Source organism: Ovis aries, chromosome 5 (genome assembly GCF_016772045.2).
Source record: "Ovis aries strain OAR_USU_Benz2616 breed Rambouillet chromosome 5, ARS-UI_Ramb_v3.0, whole genome shotgun sequence".
Classification (NCBI taxonomy): Eukaryota; Metazoa; Chordata; class Mammalia; order Artiodactyla; family Bovidae; genus Ovis; species Ovis aries.
This window is the reverse complement of record NC_056058.1, coordinates 19,683,866-19,704,163: the sequence shown is the minus strand read 5'-3', so window position 1 is coordinate 19,704,163 and position 20,298 is coordinate 19,683,866. Positions and strand designations below refer to the sequence as shown.

The 20,298-nt window shown below is 44.3% G+C and overlaps 1 protein-coding gene across 2 annotated transcripts in view; it reads left to right on the top strand.

The window, feature by feature from the left end:
• Window positions 1-20,298, top strand: part of RAD50 (RAD50 double strand break repair protein) — a 258,372-nt gene that overhangs the window by 103,529 nt on the left and 134,545 nt on the right. Inside the window, exon 4 of one of the 2 annotated variants that reach the window (XM_042250244.1) lies at window positions 16,149-16,237. The exons of the other annotated variant lie outside the window; for it this stretch is intronic. The gene's annotated coding sequence lies outside the window, so the exon portion shown is untranslated. The remainder of the gene's footprint in view (window positions 1-16,148; window positions 16,238-20,298) is intronic. 2 annotated transcript variants of the gene reach the window in all.

Sequence of the window (20,298 nt, the reverse complement as noted above, 5' to 3'; positions counted from 1 at the left end):
AAATATAACTCAATGAAAATAAAAATTTTAAAACTTACTATAATGCTTCTGTAATCAAAAAGAGTATGGTACTGACACAAAGATAGCACATATCTTATTCAAATTTATACACATATATATTTGGAACAGAATTGACAGTACTAAAACAAATTCTTACATTCATAGTCAATTTGTTTTTAGTAAACGTGTCAGGACAATTCAATTGTATTTACAACAAATGGTGCTAGGACAGTTGATTATCTACATTCATGAAGAAGTTATATAATTACCTCACATAAATATTCAAAATGGATCATAGACATAATTGTAAGAGCTAAAGCTATAAAATGTTTAGAAGCAAACACAGGAGAATATCTTTAAGCAAAGAGCTCTGAGCTACACTACCAAAACCACAATCCATAAGTGAAAAATTGACAAATTAGACTTCAGAATATAAAACTTTTGCTTTTCAAAAGACATCATCAAGAAAATGAAAAGTTAAGCTTAAGATCTGAAAACATTTGAAATCCTATATTGGATACAGGACACACCTAATGTATAAAGAACTCAGAAAGCAGAGGAAAGAAAACCAAGAAATGAGAGAACAGAAAACGAACAGAAAGAAACGGAAGATTGAAGCCACAATATATCAACAATTACATTAGATGCAGCATCATTAGCTACCAGATAAATGCAAATTACAACTATGATGAGGTACCACTACACATCTGTTGGGAGAAAATAAAAAATATTGGCAAGACCAAGTATTGGCGAGGAAATGGAGCAACTGGAATTCTCATACATTTCAGATGGAAGTACAAAATGACACAGCCACTCTGGAAAAGAATTTGACAGTTTCTTATAAAGTTAAACAACATTTATTCTGTGATCCAGCGATCCTCCTTCCAGGTACTTATCCTAGATAGATGAAGATGTATTACATGTTCACACAAACACCTGTGCCCAAATGTTTATAGCAGTTTTATTTATAGCTGTCAAATACCGGAAGCAACTCAGATATGCGCTGAGTGAATGGATAAACAAACTCAGACACCCATGCAATGAAATACTACTCTTCAAAAAAAAAGAAAGGGAGGGAGGGAAGAAAGAAAAGGAAAAGAGAAAGAAAGAAAAGAAAAAGTAGGAAGGAAAGAGAGAAATGAACCCACTATTTGGGTGAATTTCTTAGTCATCGTGCTGAGTAAAGGAAACTGATCTCAGAAGGCTACATGCTGTCTGATTCCACTAATATGACATTCTCGAAAAGAGGAAACTATGTTGATGGAGATCAGATCGTTAGTTCCCAGACATTCGGGGGGGTGGAGATAGCATCAAGGAGTTTTCTGTTCTGTATTCTGATTCTGTGGTGTTGGTTACTCAAATCCATACCCATGTTAAAATTCATAGAGCTGTTCACCAAAAAGCTTTCCCCCCTCCCTGGGGGGGACTTTTTTGGTGGTCCAGTGGTTAGGAATCCGCCTTGCAAAGCAGGAGACACAGGTTCGATCCCTGGTCATGGAACTAAGATCCCACATGTGGCAGAGGAACTAAGCTCTTACTGCTGCAGCCAGAGAGTCCACACACCACCACAAAAGATCCCACATGAGGGAGTAAGAATCCCGTGTGCCTCAGCGGGGGCCTGACGCAGCCAAATAGATAGATATTTTTATTTTAAAAGTTTTTTATTTTACTGTAAGTTAATTTAAATATAAATCTAAATAAATAAAAATAAACAAAGAATAAACTAGTTGACCCTGAACCACGCTGGGTTAGGGATCCGATTCCACCATATAGCCAAAACCTGAATATAACTTGACTGCCCCCACACTTGACTACTAATATCCTACTGTTGCCTGGAAGCCTCACAGATAACACAAACAGTTGATTAACACACACACACACACACACACACACACAAATATTTTTGTTTTTGTTTGCCAGCACCTGGAAGCTTGTGGGATCTTAGCTCCTCAATCAGGAATCAAACTCTTCCCCCTGCAGTGGAAACACAGAGCCCGAACTACTAGACCTCCAAGGAATTTCCTAACACATATTTTCTATATGCATTATGTACTGTATTCTTAGAATAAAGTAAGTTAGAGAAAAGTAATGTTACTAAGAAAACAGTAAGGAAGACAGAATACATTTACAGCACATAGGTGTATTTATTTTTTAAAATCGTCATTAAGTGGATTCATTGCCAAGTTCAAACCCAGGCTGTTCAAAAGCCAGCCGTACTGATGTATACAGTCAGTTCAGTCACTCAGTCCAACTCTTTGCGACACCATGGACTGCAGCATGCCAGGCTTCCCTGTCCAACATCAACTCCCGGAGCTTACTCAAACTCACGTCTATCAAGTCAGTGATGCCATCCAACCATCTCATCCTCTGTCATCCCCTTCTCCTCCCACCTTCAATCTTTCCCAGCATCATGGTCTTTTCCAATGAATCAGTTTTTCACATCAGGTGGCCAAAGTTGATGTATACAACAATATGATAAATCGCAAAGTAATTCTGCCAAGACAAAGAAGCCAGTCCTAGGATGATCCCATTTTTATAAAATTCTAGAAAATGCAAACTAATCTATAGTGACAGAAAGCAGATTCATGACTGCCTAGGGGAGGAAAGGCCCAAAAGAAAAAGTGGAGGAAAGGATTGCTAACTGGCACAATGAAACTTTTAGGGGTGATTGATCTGTTCAGTCTCTTGATTATGGTGATAGTTTCACAGATGCAAACATATTCCAAATTTATTAAATTGCCCAATTTAACTAAGTTCAGTTTCTCCTTTGTTAATGATACCTCAGTAAAGCTGTAGAATAAAATACGGTGGTTGCCCTCAAGGAGCACAGGTTCTGGTGACAAGGAAATGGACAGTTCTGTGACCCAGAGTTACAGGAATAGAAACTGTGGGAGCCAAAGCTGGAATACCCCCACCCACCCCAAACCCCACCCAACTCAGGCACCCTCCTGCAGCTGGTTACCGCTAACACTTTAACTTTGCATCCGCAGCCCGAGTGACAGAAAACACAGGCCAGCTGATGGTAAAGCTGAACACGTGAGAAAACTTTTTCTCTTTTCAGATTGCTCTCCCGGCACGTATCTTTTGTCCTCATTCCATATCCCAACCATTCACAAGCTGTGTGACTTTGAGCTAGTTACTTGGCCCTCTCTAACCCTCACTTTCCTCACCTATGAAAGATGGGTAATTAAAGTGCCCACCTGGCAAAGTGAAAAAGACCAAGGCTATAAAGTAGCAACATATCCCCAACTGACTGGAGGATACATTTGGGAAAATCTTGCTTTACACATCATGAATACACACACACACACACACACACACACACACACACACACATATTTACACCGTGCATGTAACACTTTTGATCAGAGAAAAAGAGAAAGAACTGCAACTCTGGGTTAGGACAGCACAGTCCTAAGTAAGGTTGGGCACCTTCTCATCCCACTTACTTCCTAGGGCTGGGAGTGCCCCTTTTTGGTTATAGTTGGGGACACGAGAGCCTCTGAGAGGTCACTGACAGCAGAGCTGGGAGTCCAGACACCGAGCTCAGTGTTCTGACAGCAAGGGCGGACCTTGGGGACCGAGGCCCGGTGAAGAACCAGAAAAATGGTCACTTGGGGGCTGGAGATGGGAAAGTACGGGAGATGGTGAAGTGGGAAGCTATTTTAAGAGCCGCAGCACGCTGCATTGTAGAGGCAGGATGAGAAGGCAGGAGGGAACGAATGAGCCAGGCTCGTTACACACCTTCATTCCCTGCATCTGATCACTGTGCCCTCTGGCACTTGCGGATTGCCAGCACTGTGCTGGGATCTGAGGGCGGAGTCGGGCAGGCCCCTCCCCACCGCTGAGCTAGCGCTGACGCAAGCCCGAGGGTGACGAGAGAAAAGGGACGCTGGGACACAATCTGAGTTCTGCCAGTGCATTTGGGGCAAGGCCATTGGCCATACTCACCCTTGTCCCCTGGATTTGTTCTCGCTGCCCACCGGGCCAATGTTTAGGGTGGAATCAAGAAGCTGTGAGATAGGGAGGGGTCAAGAGAAGGACTTGAGATGGAAGATGGGTCATCTCTACTTACCCTTGGCCTTTCAGGTTCAAGGTCCCACCTGACCTCTTCCCTTGACTGAACTCAGATAACTGCTGAGACTCAACTGGGTAGGCCCCCAGAAATATAGTGGCCCCTTCGCAGAAGACAGAACTTGGTCCGAGGACTTCTCTGTCTCCATCTGGGGGTTGAGAAGATCCGCATAAAGTTAGGGAAGGCTTGGCGGTAAGAGGTGGGAACAGTAGGTTTTAGAATTAACATCTGTCAGCCACCAGAGGGCAGTGTTGGGGCATGTGAATACCCCAAGAAACTCTGTCCCTCAGCTGGGGGACAGTAGAGAGAGCTTGGTTTCCTTTAGCCCAGATTTCCGTGTCAGACCGTTTTCATTTGTTTCCTGATGTCTAAAGCACCTAAACTCTTAGGACCACTATATGTGCAGGGGCTTCAATGGCAGCCTTGCCGCCAGTCACCGTATCCGGTTTCAGTAGGAATTATAAGGGAAATACCCGAGTCAGCCAGTAGAGGGAGCCAGGAGGCTGAGATCGTGGGTCCCTGGGTGAAAAGAGCTGAGGTCCCCAAACCTCTAGGAAATCGCTCTGTATAACAAACGAACTGGAATTGGGTGAGTAGGGAAGGGGAGCTGGCAAGATGGCACGAGGTTGGAGACGAGGGTCGTGAAAAAGGAGATGGAGAAGCGGAAAATGCACTACACGACTTCAAAGACCAGGAACACTAGGGCTTCTGTCTTAGAGGTCTGGGTGGCTGATCAGCCTTGCTGTGTGAACAGGATTCAGTGGAAAGGGCTGCATGCTAGGAGCTGCACTCAGAGAGCATCTGGATAGACCACAAATTGCAGGAGCAGGGAGCCAGCGGTGGTCCTGCGAACACAAGCCCCTGGAACCTGTGGCTACCTTGGCAAAGACCGTGGGTAGGCAGATGGGAGCTGGAGCCTGCTCATCCAGGTCTCAGGAGCCAGGCGAGACTAGCATTCACTCATCTCTGAGTTACAGGAGAGGGTTCCCGGGCCATGAAGCAGCAGGCGGGGAGATAGGGGGCAGGGACCTTAGGTTCACGGAAGAAGCCGCAGGGGTGGAAGAAGACAGAGATCAGGCTCCCACATGATGGGATTCTGCTCCCTCCAGCCCATCCCACACCATTCCCCTGTATCACACACAGACCCAAATTCAAGCCACCGACGCTAGAGAATAGCCTCCTAACTGATTTCCTTGATTAAACAGTACCCTCATCTGTTTCTACACAGAAGCAAGAATTTTTTTTTTAAGAACGTGTCAGATAATGTCCCTCTTCTGCTTGAAACACTCAGTGAGTTCCCACAGTAGAAGAAATGCTGAGTCCTCTCCACGGCCTGCACAGGCCCTCCCTTCTCTCCCTAGCCTTGTCTCCAGACCCCCAACTAACACGCTCCGGCGTCTCTGTTTTCCTGCTGTTCCTCAGCCACACCAAGCTCACGCCGCTTCAGGGCTCTCACGCTTGCTGCTCCTTCTGTTTGGCTGTGCCTTCCACAGAGCTGGCTCCTTTTCACCATTAGCACAGAGGCCTTCCCTGGTATGTACGGTGGCCCTCGCTCCCCAGTACCTCCTCGGTCTCCCTCCGTCACATCAAGTACCTGGCCCTTACCACTCTCTGAAATGTCCTTTGCTTAACCACTGGCTTCCTCCACTGTGATATAGTTGAGGGCCAGGCCTTGCCTGTCATCTTCACTACCGATCCTTTGTGCCTGGCACAGAGAAGTGTTAGCCGTTCAGTTGTGTCTGACTCTTTGCAACCCCACAGGCTTCCCTGTCCATGGAATTCTCCAGGCAAGAACACTGGAGTGGGTAGCCAGTCCCTTCTGCAGGGAGTCTTCCCAACCCAGGAATCGAACCCAGGTCTCCCACGTTACAGCCAGATTCTTTACCATCTGAGCCACCAAGGAAGCCTGGCACATAGAGGTGCTCAGTAAATAGTTTTTGAACAAATCAGTGTTCAGCCAACTCTATACAGTAAGTTTGATTACCACTGCCAATTTATAGAAAGGGAAACTGAGGCCTAGAAAGGTTAGCTAACTTGCCCAAAGAATGGGCAGTAGAATTTGGACTCAGGCAGCCTGACTTTTGGCACTAGTGGTAAAGAATCTGCCTGCCAGTGCAGGAAGCATAAGAGGCACGGGTTCGATTCCTGGGTGGGGAAGATCCCCTGGAGGAGGGCATGGCAACCCACTCCAATATTCTTGCCTGGAGAATCCCATGGACAGAAGAACCTGGAGGGCTCCAGTCCACAGGATCGCAAAGAGTCAGGCATGACTGAAGCGACTTCGCACATAGCCTGACCTTCACACTTACACCTTGACCTGGCGGTTGTTTTCCTCCACCTTTGTCTAGCACTCAGCACAGTTTACAGTTTTTCTGTCTGCCTGTTGTCTGGCCCCTCGGCTGGTGTAATGGTGCTCGAGCAGGCCAGGGTCCTGCTCCCTGCCGCGTCGCCAGTACCGAGAGCAATGTGGTGCATCACGCATGTTCGGTGAGTGTTTTCTGACTGATGGATAGTCAACCACATGACCAGGCAAGGGAGGGATGGATGTGGAGGAATTGAGGGTGTGGAAGGTGGCAGACGTCCTAGGCCCCAGCGGGAGGCCACTCCCAGAGCCCAGTGCCGTCACGGTGGCACAAGGCTTCTCTGAGGGCAGGTGGCGGATGTGACCTTGTTGGCTCTTACGACAAACGCCATCAGTCTTCACACTGGGGCTCATTCCCCAGCGAGGAGCCTCCGCTTGGCCTCTGTTCCTGACCGCAGCTGGGAGTCCAGCCTGTCCAGCCCTGTCCAGCCGGATACCCAGGGTTCTGAGTGGATCTGTATAAAGAGCAGCCTCTTTACTCATTACTTTATGTCAGCACCTTACTCAACTTCTGAGAAACAGGAAGCACCATGATGTGTGGTGGGGTTTGAAAGGACGATAAGAGACGTAATCATATTTCTCTGGTTTGGGCATGGAGGGCTGGGGTTCCTGTTTCCTCTGACTCTAATGCATCACCTTTTCCCTTAAACCAGAATTCTGGAGGATGAGGACGGTGTGGAAAATATGCTTTGGGAGGAGGGGGAAGAACAGGAGGGTAAAGAGCTTTAAAGTGATATTATAAATGTATCATACATATAAAATATAGTGCATGTGGACAGTTTAAAGTTTAACAAAATAAAAACCCATGCGCCCACCACCCCAGCCCCATCGAATGTGTTTCTGCCACAGCGTCCCTCTCAGTTCCCACCAGAAGTAACCACTATCTTGATTTTCTGGTTAATTATTTCTTTGCTATTCTTTATAGTTTTATCACTTATGTAAATAGCCTCAAATTATATATGATTATGTTTTGCTGGGTTTTGAACTTCTCATAAATGGAATTGGTATTTAAAACTGGCTTTTACTGCTCAACAAAATGTTTTCAAATTCATCCATGTTGACCCATATAACTGTACATTTATTTACTGTATTTACTATAATCAGGTGAGTGGATAAACCATAATTTATTTACATTTCCCCTCAATGTTTATAATTTAAAAAATTTTTTTTGGTTTATTTTTTGCTTATTTTCGGGCGCACTGGGTCTTCATTGCTGCCTGACGGCTCTCTCTAGTTTTGGCGAGTTGGGGGGGCGGTGTTCTCTCTAGTTGCAGTGCCCAGGCTTCTCATGTTGAGGTGGCTTCTCTCGTTTCAGAGCACAGGCTCTTGGCCTGTGGGCTTCAGTATTTGTGATACACAGGCTTAGTTGCCCCCACAACTAAGATGTGGAATCTTCCCTCATCAGGGGTCAAACCCATGCCCCTTGTGTTAGCAGGCAGATTTTTTTACCACTGGACCACCAGGGAAGTCCCAAGTGTTCGCTATTAAAAACAATGATGCAAAAAGGATTAGATAAATAATAAGGAAATCTGAATAAGGTATAGAATTCAATTAATGATAACATATCAGTATTGGTTCATCAATGTGACCAGTGTACCTTACTGAAGCTAAGTCGCTTCAGTCGTGTCCGACTCTTGGCAGCCCCATGCACTGGAGCCTGCGAGGCTCCTCCTTCCGTGGGATTCTCCAGGCAAGAATACAGGAGTGGGTTGCCGTGCCCTCCTCTGGGGGATCTTCCCAACCAGGGGATCGAACGCAGGTCTGTTATGTCTCCTGCATTGGCAGGCAGATTCTTTACCACTAGCGCCACCTGGGAAGCACTGCATTACTTATAAGTGAGTAAGTAAGTGAAGTCGCTCAGTCATGTCTGACTCTTTGCGACCCCATGGACTGTAGCCTACCAGGCTCTTCTGTCCATGGGATTTTCCAGGCAATAGTCCTGGAGTGGATTGCCATTTCCTTCTCCAGCGAATCTTCCCAACCCAGGGATCGAACCCAGGTCTCCCACATTGTAGACAGACGCTTTACCATCTGAGCCACCAGGGAAGTCCTGCATTACTTATATAAGATGTTACTAATAAGAGAAATTCAGTGTGGGGTACTCTGTACTCTCCTCACAAAATTTTACAATTTTTTTGTAAATCTAAAACTGTTCTAAAATAAAAATTTATTTTTAAAAAAGCCAGTGCTGCTATGAACAAACATGGTTTCTGGTGTACACATGCAAGAACTTTTGTAGAATACACAGTAAATTGAATTTCTGGGTCCAAGAGTGCATCCACCTTCCATTTTACTCGGTACTACATTTCAAAAGTACCAGTTTACACTGTTGCTTACACTTATACTTTGTAACATGTAAGAATTCCTTTTACTTCACACCCTGGGCAAGACTTGTAATATCTGACTTTTTCATTTTTGCCAATCTGGTGGGTGTGAAATGTTATCTCACTGCGGTGTAATTTTGCATTTCCCTGACTACTAACAAGGTTGAACATCTCTTGATATGTTTATTGGCCATCCGAGTTTCCTGTTCTGAGAAGTGCTTATTCATGTCATTTACCTTCTTTTTGTAGTGGGTTATTTATCTTTTTCTTATTGATTATGAGGACTTTGTTACATGGTCTAGAAATGAATCCTTTGTCTTTTATACATGATGCAAATATTTGTCCTAGATTGTGGCTTGTGTTTTCACCTTCCTTATGGTACATTTGAGAAATGTTGACTGTATCCATCTTTCCTTCAATAATCTATACTTTAGGGATTTATTTGCAACATCATTGTCTTGATGCTGGAGAGCACCTGTGTGCCCCTTCAGATGCCCTCACAGCCCTTCTTTAGCCTGTGTCCGGGGAGGCATACTAGTGTGGACTCCGGAAATGATTCTTTGCTCTAAGGCCCCCCATTGGGTTTGGCTGGGAGCTCAGTCAAGCTAGGATACGTGTCCTCCCAGCTCCCAACTTGCAAGGTTGCTGAGCACTGTGCTACGCAACAGCTGTGTCCCTTGGCTGAGGGTCCTGGCTCCTACCAGTGACCCTCTCCACACAGCTCTCTGGAGCTCAAAGTTTCAGATGCTATTCTCTCTCTTGTTGCAGCTCCTGTGATTAGTCTCAGGGGACTGCATTTTCCTTCCCAGTTTTCCTACACCCTGTTCTCACTTTTGGCTTCCCGGGTGGCTCAGTGGTATAGAATCCACCTGCCAATGCAGGAGACACGGAGATGCAGGTTCGATCCCTGAGTCAGGAAGATCCCCTGGCGGAGGAAATGGCAACCCACTCCAATATTCTTGCCTGGGAAGTCCCCTGGAAAGAGGAGCCTGGTGAGCTCCAGTCCATGGGGTCGCAAAGAGTCAGACAAGACTTTAGTGACTACAGCATTAGTTCGATTTTTAGCTTTTTAAGAACCTTCCATACTGTTCTCCATAGAGGCTCCACCAAATTACATTCTCACCAACCGTGCACAGGCTTCCCTTTTCTCCAGACCCTCTCCAGCACTTGTTGTTTGCAGACTTTTTGAGGGTTTCCCTGATCGCTCCCCTGTAAAGCATCTGCCTGCAATGCAGGAAACCCCGGTTTGATTCCTGGGTCAGGAAGATCTGCTAGAGAAGGGATCGGCTACCCACTGCAGTGTTCTTGGGCTTCCCTTGTTGCTCAGCTGGTAAAGAATCTGCCCACCATGTGGGAGACCATGGGATTGATCCCTGGGTTGTGAAGATCCCCTGGAGAAGGGAAAGGCTACCCACTCCAGTGTTCTGGCCTGGAGAATTCCATGGACTGTATAGTGCCTGCGGTTTTGATGATGGTCATTCTGACTGGTGTGAGGTGATACCTCATTGTAGTTTTGGTTTGCATTTCTCTAGTAATTAGTGACGCTGAGCATCTTTTCATGGGCTTTCCTGGCACACATATGTCTTCTTTGGAGAAATGTCTATTTAGATCTGCCCATTTCTTGATTGTGGGTTTTGGTTTTTAAAAGACTGGTTTATTTTAAGACTGGTTTATTTCTGAGAGTATAAATCTTCAAGGGTCCCAGCTGAAAACGGCAGTATTTACAGGAACTGTTCCTACCTGGTGGGCACAGAACTCCCATTTTCTTTCCCCCTTACCCATGAGACTTCGTAAAACTCTGCTTTATCCACAGTCCCTCAGCCACAGCTCTTCTCTTAGCGTCTCCGTGGCTCAGCCCCTCAACCTCTAGACCAATGGTTTGTTGCTGTTCAGTTTCTGAGTCATGTGCCATCCTTTGCTACCTCGTGAACTGCAGCACACTAGGCTCCTCAGTCCTTCACTCTCTCCATAGTTTGCTCAAATTCATGTCCATTGAGTGGATGATGCTATCTAACCATTTCGTTTTCTGCTGCTCCCCTCTCCTTTTGCCTTCAATCTTTCCCAGCATCAGGGACTTTTCTAATGAGTCAGCTCTTCCCATCAGGTGGCCAAAGTATTGGAGCTTCAGCTTTAGTATCAGTCCTTCCAATAAATATTCAGGGTTGATTTCCTTTAGGATTGACTGGTTGGATCTCCTTGCAGTCCAAGGGGCTTTCAAAAGTCTTCTCTTGCACCACAATTTGAAAGTATCAATTCTTTAGCACTCAGCCTTCTTTATGGTCCAGTTCTCACATCCACACATGACTACTGGAAAAACCATAGCTTTGACTATATGAAACTTTGTGGACAAAGTTATATCTCTGCTTTTTAACATGCTTTTTTGGAAACTTTCCCTTCAAGGAGCAAGTGTCTTAATTTCATGGCTGCAGGCACTGTCTCCAGTGATTTTGGAGCCCAAGAAAATAAAATCGGTCTCTGCTTCCATTTTTTCCTCTTTTATTTGCCATGAAGTGATGGAACCAGATGCCTTGATCTTAGTTTTTTGAATGTTGAATTTTAAGCCAGCTTTTTCACTTTCCTCTTTCACCTTTGCCAAGAGGATCTTAGAGTGGTATCATCTGCGTGTTTGAGTTGTTGATATTTCTCCTGGTAATCTTGATTCCAGCTTGTAAGTCATCCAGCCCAGCATTTCGTATAATGTACTCTGCACATAAGTTAAATAGGCAGGGTAACAGTATATAGCCTTGATGTACTCCTTTCCCAATTTGAAACCAGTCCATTTTTCCATGTCTGGTTCTAACTGTTGCTTCCTGGCCTGCAAATAGGTTTCACAGGAGACAAGTGAGGTGGTCTGATACTCCCATCTCTTTCAGAATTTTCCAGTTTGTTGTGATCCATACTGACAAAGGCTTTAGCAGAGTCAGTGAAGCAGAAGTAGATGTTTTTTTGGAACTCCTTTGCTTTCTCCATGATCCAACGAACATAGGCAATTTGATCTCTTGTTCTGATCCCTCCCAGGAGGCGCTGACAGTAAAGAATCTGCCCGCCAATGCAGGAGACATAAGAGACAGGGTTTCAATCCCTGGGTTGGGAAGATCCTTGGAGTAGGAAATGGCAACCCACTCCAGGATTCTTGCCTGGAGAATCTGTGGACAGAGGAGCTTGGTGGGCTATATTCCATACGGTTGCAAAGAGTCAGACACAACTGAAGCGACTTAGCCCACATATATTCTCTGCCTCTTTGAAACCCAGCTTGTATATCTGGAAGCTCTCAGTTCACACACTGCTGAAGCCTAGCTTGAAGGATTTTGAGCATTACCTTGCTAGCATGTGAGATGAGCACAATTGTATGGTAGTTTGAGCGTTCTTTGGCATTGTCTTCTTTTGGGATTGGAATGAAAACTGACCTTTGCCAGTCCTGTGGCCACTGCTGAATTTTCCAAACTTGCTGACATATTGAGTGCAGCACTTGCACAGCATCATCGTTTATGATTTTAAATAATTCAGCTGGAATTTCATCACCTCTGTTAGCTTTGTTTATAGTAATGCTTCCTAAGGCCCACTTGACTTCGCACTCCAGGATATCTGGCTCTAGGTGAGTAACCACACTATCACGGTCATCCAGGTCATTAAGACCCTTTTTTGTATAGTTTTCCTGTGTATTCTTGTGACTTCCTCTTAATCTCTTCTGCTTCTGGTAGTTCTTTACAGTTTCTGTCCTTTATTGTGCCCATCTTTGCATGAAATGTTCCCTTGATATCTCCAATTTTCTTGAAGATATCTCTAGTCTTTCCCACTCTATTATTTTCCTCTATTTACTTCCATTATTCATTTAAGAAAGCCTTCTTATCTCTCTTTGCTATTCTCTGGAACTCTGCATTCAGCTGAGTATGACCAATGCTTATTAGTCGTAAATGCCTTAAGTTAAAAGCTATGCCACGTCTGGCTCACTTCTAAGATTCCTTCTCTCGGGCTTTGATATTTTAAGTCTTTATTGCCTTGTTGTGATCTGATTTTTAAAATAGATTTAAAACTACTTAACCAACTTTCCTAATTGTTCTTAGGGTTTCCTGGGTAGGTAGTTCAAACAGTAAAGAATCTGCCTGCAATGCAGGAGATCTGAATTCCATCCCTGGGTTGGGAAAATCCTCTGGAAAAGGGAATGGCTACCCACTCCAGTGTTCTTGCCTGAGAATCCCATGGACAGAGGAGCCTGGTGGGCTACACCCAAAGGGCTAGTTTGTGAAAGCTGGTCTGCTTAAGCCTGAGGGATGACTGTACGTTGAATGGCATTTGATTATCCACCTTTCTTGCTCTAGGAGCAACTCAGTGTAATAGCCATCACAATAAATCCCTGAGAGTCAAAGATCAAGGGACCCTGACTGCCGCTATGGCCTTGCTGCCAGTTGTAGGATGATGTCCGCCTTGCCTCTGATGATCATGTGCCCCCAAACTGGCTACTGCCACTCCAGGGATCCGATCACGCCCACTGATATCAGGAACTCATGTCAATGGCGGCATCCTCCACCTTCCACCCAGCTTACAGAGAACATCCTCTACCAAGCTGTGTCATGATGCCTGTTTCTCCTCACTAGTGTTAGTGAAGTTACTGTTGCTGTGTTAGTGAAGGAGCGTCCCCTGTGCTCTCTAGGCCCGAGAATTTAGGGAATATAGAGCTTCAACACTACAGAAAGGAAGTTCTGGCATCACTATTTCATAGGCCATCATCGAGGTCAGGTTTCAAAGCGCCATTCCAGCAAACTGTCAGGATTGGCTCCAAGAGTTCTTGCCAAAACATTAAATTCTGAGCCACAGTGAGTAGCCCGCATGTTAATGAACTCAGCCCTACTCAACTCTGTGTTCCTCTAGACTAATAGCCTCAGGTCCGCTGTGCTCTGGATATGGACAGCGCATATTAGTGAGCTCCTGCAGGCCTGTTGCTTTCCTGCCAAGACTGAATGTCAGTTTTGAAGCTATTGCCTTTCAGCTCCACACCTGCCTTCTATACTCTTCTAGGACTGGGTTCTGCAAACCAACTTCTCCTTTGCCAGCTGTTTCTTTGTTAGAATCTGTCAATAGCGGGTGCTAGACGAGGAAGCTGGAGGAAGAAGGCACTCACTTCTTCCTGTTTGTTTCCTAGTCCTTATTTTTGTTTCCTACTCTCATCTTTGATATTCGTATTCCTAACCCTAAGGTTAACCCTGGCTGTAGCAGTTTGTTCTGAGAGCAGCAAGTGATTACACTTGGCAGGTTTTCCAACATTCATAGAACCAAACTCGGCACAAACTTGTTTCCCTTTGGGATCCCAGCACCAGCCACCCGGCACCCTCTCAGAGGGCTGGATCCCAGACCCATTTTCTCCCCTGGCTCAGAAACACTACCGTCAGTAGGGCAGTGCCCCTCCTCCAGGGGCCTGAGTTTCAGGCCCTCCAAGATTCTAGATTTTAATATTACTACTCCTTCCATTTGATTCCCAGCCATAGGGGTGAGAGCTGCTTCCAACAGTTGTTAGCTTCATGACATACCTTATTGTTCCCTTTTTGTGCTTCCTATTTTAAAATGCCTGCTTAACGGTTATTAATATTCAATTCTATTAAAGTAACCAGTACAGTTTCTGTCTTCTAATTGGGCCCTAAATTATACAGGCTATCTGAGATCTGACTCTGATTACTGGCCTGGAGGCAGTGAGGGTTGTTGAGGGAGGGTTACAAGGAGAACAAATGTCATCATGTAAAGCTCACTTTTCAGGAAAAATGATTATTCTGTCTCCAAGCAAGGAGACGCTACTCTACTCTGGTAAGGGGGAAAGGGCTGCTTACGCCAATTAAGGAAACCTCAGAAAAACTGGGATCTTCAAGTGTCTCAGGTTTTCTCACCCAAAATTTCCTATGCCAGTTCTCATGGTCTCACTCTTTCCCTCATAAGAGCCCCAAGAAGAAGAAGAAGAAGAAGCCCCTATGGAAGAATGCCAAAGGTACACAACTGTTCTCCCTTGAAGCTCTACAAAGACCTTCAAGTAATCGGACCCTGAGCCTAATTTTCAGCTCAGTCTGCCCTGAGACTGTAGGAGATAAGGGCCTCCTTTAAATTTGCCATAGAATATTCTAGCAATTGGAGCATATCTTAAAGTGGAATTGGGTTGTCCCAAGCCTATCATTCATTCTCTTTTGGTAAGGTCAGGAGAGTACTCTGCAATCCTGGTAATTATCAACAACACGGCTCCCTTACGTTCCCAGCCACTTTAACTGCCATTGCCTTGTTCTCCATCTTCCCTTCACCGAAATTAGCCAGAGTTTAAAGCTTAAGACATTCCCAAACTGCTACACATCAGAAGTTATTGCCAGTCCACTTATTCTCAGCAAAAAGGTTCCTATTATTTTACAGAGGTGAGTGATCCAGCTCCGAAATTCCATCCCAAGGATTCATTACACCTGATACCGATTACCATAGCCCAGTTCTCCTCAGAAAGCAGAACGTGAGGCAAGGATTGGAGAGCTGACGCTTTGTTTGGCAGTTATAAGCCTAGGCTGGTGATACTGAGGAGAACGGGGATGTGAGGGAAGAAAGATGTGAAGGAAGATGACGACGTGATGTACTGGCCATACAGTCTTTCCTAGAGACTAGGAAACCCTCATGATTCATATTCAAATGTCTGTGATGTAAACGGTGCTTCCTGCTGACTGTACAGTTCACATATACCTTCAGTGGTCCTGCAGGGTTTCTTGCATGGTCCACGCTTTCTAAGAAATACTTTTAGTCATCACCATTGAGTGTGGTATTTGCTGTAAGCTTATCAGCTGAAAGACACTCCTTTCTATTTCAACCCTGCTGAAAGTAGTTACAATAAATGGATTTTAAATTTCAGTAATTATTTTATTTCATCAATATAATGCAGTTTATCTCTTTGGATAACGTGGTAAACCATATTAATGGATTTTTAATCTATTTAATCTTGAATTCTTGAAATAAATTCAACTTAATTTATTACACAATATATTTTTATATGAACTGGACATGAATTGATAACATTTGTTTACAGTTTTTGCATCTATGTTCCTGAGTTTAGGATCATAATTTTCTATTCTTATACATCCCCCTCGGATTTTACTATAATATGTATTAGTATCATAAAATGAACTGTAAAGTATTCCATTTTATTTTCTGTAAAAGTTTATGTATGTTTGGAATTACATGTTGACTTGGAAATTTGTGGAGACTTACCAATAGAACTCTCTGGCCTTCGTGTATTCTTTGTGGGAAGATTTTAGATGATTGATCAGATTTCTTTCTTGGTTATAGAACCCTTCTGGGTTCCTTTGCCTTCTGGCATCAGTTTTGGGAATTCCTGCCTGGAATAGGACACATGTTTGTATGCCCTCTCTTGCAGGTGTAGATGGAATGTCACACTGTGAAATGAGGTCTGGGCTCTCATGTGGTTGCCGATGGCCAGATGATATGACTTGAAAGTACAGGGAGGTAAGCTCTGGTGGAGTAAACCTTGACTCATGGGGTATGGGAGAGAAAAGGGAGCCCAGCATATCAGCTTCCCTCTCCTTTGCCCTTTCTCTGTACTAAGGTATTCTTTCTCCTTTCAATGCTTCTGCAGGATGTGATGGGCAGACATACTTGCTGAGACTTGCTGTGTGTCTTCCTGCTTCCATGTGTTGGTATGATTTTTAGAACTGAGGTGTAATTCTCCAACGATAATGGAAAAAGCAATTGTTTTGTTTGTTTGTTTTTTGGTGAAACCATGCAACATGCAGGATCTTAGTTCCCTGAACAAAGATCAAACCCATGCCCCTTGCAGTGGTTAACCATTGGACAGCCAGCAGCTGTTGCTATGGCAGCACCCTGGGATGGAAGCATCTGGAACACTGAGCCAACCAGTGGAGGACAGCTGCTGTGCAGGGCTGTCCGGTTGACACCCCCAGTGCGATTAAGAAAGAAACTCCCCTCGTGTCCCTCCGCTGGGATTCAGAGGTAATTTATTACTTTAGAATCCTCTAGATGATTCTGACTGATGCGCATTCAGAGTTGTATAAGATAGATCTGAAAGACTACAATATAAAAACAAGAGCTCTAAAACGGGAATTCTCTGGCAACCCAGGGGTTAAGACTGCACTTTCATTGCTGAGGGCCCAGGTCCCATTGCTGGTCAGGGAGCCAAAATCCAACAAGCTGTTCTGTAGAGATGCAGCCAAAATAATAAAATAAAAATAAGGTCTCTGATAGAGGAATGCCCAAAGTAATGCAGGGCATCTAATACTGCTGGGCTAGGCAGAGAGAGAATCAACGATGTTAGTGTAACTAATTAGTGTAATTAGCTAGTATTGGAGCCTGGCTGTGAGAGCAGAGATGGAGGGATGGATGAAACCATCCAAAGGATCATTGCAAGTTCTCTGTGTGGGAAAAGACAGACGTACTGAGACACGGTGGGTAAAGGCACAGAGATGAAAAAATTCCTGGATATGCTAGGAAGAGCTTGCATTCCCTACAGAACTTCTTCCCAGTTTTCCACATAGAACATTTATTCATAGAACACATATGCCTTTCGAAATACAATACTAGGTATATGTCCCCCAACCCTGATGCATTTTTAAACAGAGTGATGAGGCAGGGAGCTCAACAGAGAAAACCTTTAGGTTTATTCCCAATATAATTGGTAGCATATCGAAGGTCACAGAATACAACTGGAATGGCTCAGAATGTCAACTAAGCGGACATGTAGCACGTTATTAGGATAAAGAAGCCATAGTAATGGTTTCATGATCAGGAAGTACAGTTTTAAATATTTTACATTCTTATTTCACCACAATTTATTAAACAAATACAGAAATATAAACCTTAAAATATTTTACAGCCTAATATGTCAGCTTGTTGGTTATACACAGGCATTTTACTGTGTTTTATGTTTTGGAAAATTAGTTGAGGATTTTGGATTAAGACGTAATGCACAAAAAGTTTTCACATTTAAAATGATGGTAATGAGGCTCCTATTTAGCATTTTCTTTCAAGCAATGTTTAATGAGAGATGCCTGTGTTTCTGAATGGTAGAACTTGGAGGGTTCAACAGTATGACCTGTAAAGAAAATGGACTTGAGAGCCAGAGGGTTTTGTTTGCAGAAGTGACATGTGGACATGAGTGTATTTTATCAACAGCCCTGACTTGGCAGGTGTGGGGAGAGCCTGAAGTAGGTGGCTGGTGATGGCTGAGTCTAGGTAACAGGTGAGGGCCTCAACTGAGACACCGATGGAGAGGGGGAATCAGAGAGACATTCCAGAGGCTGAATGGCTGATGGAAGGGCACAGAGGTTTAAAGTTAGGGAGTCTTCCAGAAGGGTGATAGGAAGGTTCAGTTCAGTTCAGTCATTCAGTCGTATCCAACTCTTTGAGACCTCATGGACTGCAGCACACCAGGCCTCCCTGTCCATCACCAACTCCCGGAGTTCACCCAAACTCATGTCCATTGAGTCGGTGATGCCATCCAGCCATCTCATCCTCTGTTATCCCCTTCTCCTCCTGCCCTCAATCCCTCCCAGCATCAGGGTCTTTTTCAAAGAGTCAACTCTTCCCATGAGGTGACCAAAGTATTGGAGTTTCAGCTTTAACATCAGTCCTTCCAAAGAAATCCCAGGGTTGATCTCCTTCAGAATGGACTGGTTGGATCTCCTTGCAGTCCAAGAGACTCTCAAGAGTCTTCTCCAACACCACAGTTCAAAAGCATCAATTCTTTGGCACTCAGCTTTCTTCACCATCCAACTCTCACATCTGTACATGACCACTGGAAAAACCATAGCCTTGACTAGACAGACCTTTGTCACAAAGTAATGTCTCTGCTTTTTAATATGCTGTCTAGGTTGGTCTTAACTTTCCTTCCAAAGAGTAAGTGTCTTTAAAATCACTGCAGTCACCATCTGCAGTGATTTTGGAGCCCCCCAAAAAATAAAGTCTGACACTGTTTCCACTGTTTCTCCATCTATTTGCCATGAAGTGATGGGACCAGATGCCATGATCTTAGTTTTCTGAACGTTGAGCTTTAAGCCAACTTTTTCACTTTCCTCTTTCACTTTCATCAAGAAGCTTTTTAGTTCCTCTTCACTTTCTGCCATAAGGGTGATGTCATCTGCATATCTGAGGTTATTGATATTTCTCCCAGCAATCTTGATTCCAGCTTATGCTTCCTCCAGCCCAGCGTTTCTCATGATGTACTCTGCATGTAAGTTAAATAGGAAGGTAGTCATGATTATGTTAGCCAAGTAGGGAACCTCGAAGGAAGAGGATGAAGAAGGACAAGGAAGAGCAGCAGCAGCAGATTTGAGGGGATGGGGATGGATGACAGACAGGGGGCTTTGGTTTTAAATGCATTGTGTTGAGGTGTTCTCTGGGAAGATTCCTCTGTGTCCCTCCAAAACTTAGCGTGATCTTTCACTCTGGTGCCTCCCACTGGACATTAACAGCAGCATCACTAAAGTGAAAGTGAAAGTGAAGTCACCCAGTTGTGTCCGACTCTTTGCGACCCCATGGACTGTAGCCTATCAGGCTCCTCCGTCCGTGGGATTTTCCAGGCAAGAGTGCTGGAGTGGATTGCCATTTCCTTCTCCAGGGGATCTTCCTGACCCAGGAATAGAACCTGGGTCTCCCGCATTGCAGGCAGATGCTTTGCCCTCTGAGCCACCAGGGAAGGCAGAGTGCAATAGATGCTCTTTTATTGGAATAAGATTTTGAGAGGGAAAACAAGACTCGTGAAAGTCTTTCTGTAACCTGAAGCCTGCCAGGCCCTCTCCTCTGCTGTTCTAGCTTCTGGAGCCCCTCAGTAGTCAGGCCTAGGTGAGGAAGTGGTTCATATAACTTGTAGGAGTCCCCCTCTCCCTGACCAGGGGCCACCAGATTGGAATTGTTTTACAGACTCAGCTGGGGAATCATTGTTTCCACCTTAAAAATCCTTGGTAGGTGTAAGAAGTTCCATTTCTGTGAGTGTCATGCAACCCTGATAGCTTTTAGCTTCTTTGAGACTGGTAGGTTGGTAAGAGTTGATGAGTAGGACTTTAGATAGGATATTCCAGCCTTAAATCCACAATAACTATATTGGACCCTGATAAAGAAGTGGGAAAATGACAGTTTTTTCCTGCCAAATTAATTTTATTTTTATTTTAAAAATTGAGGTACAGTTGATTTACAATATCTAGTTTCAGGTCTACAACATAGTGATTCAAAATTTGTATAGATTATACTCCACTTATATGATTATAAAATATTTACTGTATTCCCTGTACTGCACAATATATCCTTGTAGCTTATTTATTTTATACATAGTACTTTGTGCCTCTTAAGCATTACCTCAATATTGCCTCCCCCCTGCTCCTCTCCACTGGTAACGTTTGTTCTCTATATCCATGAGTCTGTTTCTTTTTTGTTACATTCACCTGTTTAATTTTTTAGATTCTGCATGTAAGTGATAATACCCAGTATTTGTCTTTCTTTGTCTGATTTAATTCACTAAGCATAATACCCTCCAGGTCCATCCATGTTACAAATGG